Here is a 4,072-nt window from a genome sequence, read left to right on the forward strand (position 1 = left end):
CTGTCTCGAGGATCGAGATACCGTGGATCGTAAGCCATAATACGCTAATAAATCTAAAATAATGATATTATCACAAGTGTATTAAAAAATAAGAAATATGATAGTCATTCATTTTATAAGAAATATATTTTAAACATAATATTGTCACACAATACAATTTAAACACAAAATTCAGTTCATCTCAGGATATTAAACACGTATATTCAAATATAATCTCACATAAATACATAAAATAATGATGAAAATATATCTTTGGAGCTTTTAATTTCTTCCACTGCTTGAAGTTGAAGTATGTTGAAGTATCCTAGGACAGCGGTGACAGTCATGACCCTGTTCTTTACAAATGCCACAGTGGTTCTTACTTCTTATTTGCCTATCATCCATCTCATTTCGTAGTCTTGTTGACTTTGGTCTACCTTTCTGTTTGGGTCTCAAATGATGACGATCAGGAATACATTTGAACATACGTGTATGCATCCAATAATCTTCATATGGTAATGGATTAAAGTCACCGCTCCAAGCATTCATATATGCTGTAATTGTATATGCATCATCTACAAAATCACTAAAATGTACTGCAATTTCTTGACACATAGCTAAAACGTGTGAATATGGATATTTGTACATGCTCCACTTTTCACAAGAATATTTTCTTTTAGCTAAAGTAACAGTATGAAAATTTTCTTCACCTTGTAACCCTGCGCTTGCTCTCCTCGTAAGTACTTCATATATACCTCTTTGAAGGTTGAATGCTGTTACTCGATGCTGGTTAGCTTTAACTTGATCTTCAGTAATTTTAATTGCAACATGAGGAGTAAAAAGATTATTTGGATTCTCCTCTACATATCTCAAGGCTTGGGCATGCCTCGTATTGAAGTATTTTACAAGACGATAAAATATCATTTGAATACAAGCTGTAATTAGCACATTTCTAGCTCCTCGTAAAATACTGTTAAAAATCTCCAACAAATTTATAGTTAATACACCATAGTGCAGGCCATCATCATGTGCCAACGTCCACTTCTCCTTTTCTATCTCGGACAACCAGATCCAAGCCTCTTCATTCACTGTTCTGATCCTACCCATAATAAAGTTGAACTTGCGAACTTGATGAGTGCTTCCTGCTTGCCATACTGCTCTTTTCAGCTGCACATTTTTAAAATAAGTGTTGAAATTACTGCAGATATGTCTTAAGCAGTATCGGTGATAGGCACATGGTGGACTCCATCCAATAGACTCATCTGCGATGGCATTTAATATACCTGGATGCCTGTCAAAAATTAAGCATATTCCATTTCTATCTTTGACGATATGTATTCTGAGCTGGAAAAAAAACCAACTCCAACTTGCAGTCATCTCCTCATCCACAATTGCATATACTAATAAAAATATCTCATTCTCTGCATTAATTTCTGTTGCAATTAACATCTTACCTTTAAACTTTCCATACAAGTCCGTGCCATCAATGCTAATTACAGGACGACAGTGCATAAAATTCTGGATAGATGGTTTGAAAGTCCAAAAAATATAAATTAAAACTCAGACATTGGAATTCACAGTTTGAAAAAAATTTTATGAAATAACTGTACCAGGATTTGCATGTTGAAGTGCAGCCATATAATAGGGTAATTTAACATAAGATGGCTCCCATTCTCCATAAATATCAACCAATGCCTTCTGCTTTCCGTACCATGCTTTCCTGTATGACACTGTATATTGAAATTGATCATTAACGGTTGCCACAATAGCTTCAACTTTAACACCGAGATCTTTCTCAACAATATGTCGGACTAGTGTGCCAATCATCCTTCCACTGACATATTTGCGGTCTCGACTCAACCCCATAAACAAACAAGTGTGAGGACCCTTATATTTTGTGATTTGAAAATATCCATATTTTTTCAACAATGCAGCACGAAGCCTCCATTTATAATTTTGAATATTATCTGATGATGCACATCGTATGGACCATAATTTTGAATGCGACTGAACTACATTGTATGTCCGATACTTCATAATGTGATAAAGATCAACAGCTCTCCTTACATAATCTTTACTCTCAAACATTAGACCTTCAGAAACTTCAGTCATCGAGGAGTCCCAAAACTGATAGTCAGAGTTCAATCTTCGACCAGCACTAACACAACCACCATCATCTAAATTTATATCATTAAAAAATTATGGGGGTTCGTGCAAATGAGGTTGAGGTTCTCCCACATTAATATTAGCCTGAACATCTTCATCATCATTCTCATCTTCACCATCATCATCATTACTGCTACTGTCCTCATCCATCCAATAGTCTTCATCTCCGCTTTCATCTAACTCAAAGCCTAGATTATCAGAATTTATTCCGTCGACTATCCAGTCATCGTTCCCTATATAAGTGTCGTCTCCCACACTTATCACTACTTCTAGCAAAGGAGAAGTTACCATAGCAGAAGACACAGAAAAAGCCATCATAGGACTCTGAATAATTGGACAACTAGGGCCGGCAGTAGTGGAATGTTGTTCTGCAAATATGACCTCAATACTATCGATTTGCACCATAGGAGTTACGAAAGGTGAGGAAGGCCCAACATTCTTGTCCGCTTGAGTTAAAAGCTGACTATAGTATCCAAAGCTCGGTACATCTTTTTTTTCAATATATAATTCTAAAAATCGATATTCTGAATATTTCAAAGAAAATGTCAGCATTTCTTCGACATCTTCATCGTCATCAATTGGAACTAAGATATAATTGCTCTGCATTAACTATCCCGATAGATTAGAAGATTTTCATTTCAATTTTATTTATATTTTTTTTGTCTACAGAAATACTGCTGTATAAATGATCCAATAATTCTTGACGTAATAATGATGAAGATACTCTAATCATCCGGTTTGCAGAGTCACTGTACTGCACACTAGTTTCATCATTCTGTATCATGCCATCATAATACAATATACACGAACTCAAGTACTGGCCATTTTCTCAGATAAACCTATGACAAAATCAAAATCAAAATATTTAGTATTACTAATATTTTTTTTTCATTTTTTTATGATATTTTTTTTTATTTTTCTTGAATTCAAATTAAATTTTTAATTTTTTTATAATTTAAAATTATAATTTTTATTTTTTCAAATTTTTAACTTTTTTTTTGTTTTTAAGAAATTTTTTAGGTATTTTTTTCATTTTTTTGGAATATTTTTTAAATAAATTATTTTGAAATGAGAAAAGTAATTTGAAATGATGTCTTTTATTTTAATTAAAATTAAAAATTTTATTATTTTCAAATTTAAAATTATAATTTTTATTTTTTTCCTATTTTTTTAAATTTTTGAGTTTTTTATGACACTTTTATTTTTTTAATTTTTTATTTTTTTGAACATATTTTCTTAAAAAATTAATTTGAAATGAAAAAAGTAATTTGAAATGATGTTTTTTATTTGAATTAAAATTAAAATTTTTATTTTTTAAATTTAAAATTATATTTTTTATTTTTTTCTCATTTCTTTTTCATTTTTTATGTTATTTTTTATTTCTTAAATTTTTTAAGATTTTTCTTAGATGTTTTTTTGAAAAAAAATTAATTTTAAATGAAGAAAATAATTTAAAATTATCTTTTTTGTTTCAATTAAAATTAAAATTTTTATTTTTTAAAATTCATTCAAAATTATATTTTTTTTCTCATTTTTTTTCATTTTTTTTTCTTTTATGATATTTTTTTAAAAAAATTAATTTGAAAAGGAGATTTTAATTTGAAATGATGATTTTTATTTGAATTAAAATTCGAATTTTTATTTTTTAAAATTCATTCAAAATTATAATTTTTATTTTTCTCATTTTTTTCTAATTTTTTATGATATTTTTAAAAAAAATTAATTTGAAAAGGAGATTGTAATTTAAAATGATGATTTTTATTTGAATTAAAATTAAAATTTTAATTTTTTAAAATTTAGAATTATAATTTTTATTTCTTTTCAATTCTTTTTTTATTATTTTTAATTTTTATTTACAATAATTTTTTTTAGATATTTTTTTAAAAAAATAATTTGAAATGGGATACTAATTTGATATGATAATTTT

Source organism: Elaeis guineensis, chromosome 4 (assembly GCF_000442705.2).
Source record: "Elaeis guineensis isolate ETL-2024a chromosome 4, EG11, whole genome shotgun sequence".
NCBI classification, from domain to species: domain Eukaryota; kingdom Viridiplantae; phylum Streptophyta; class Magnoliopsida; order Arecales; family Arecaceae; genus Elaeis; species Elaeis guineensis.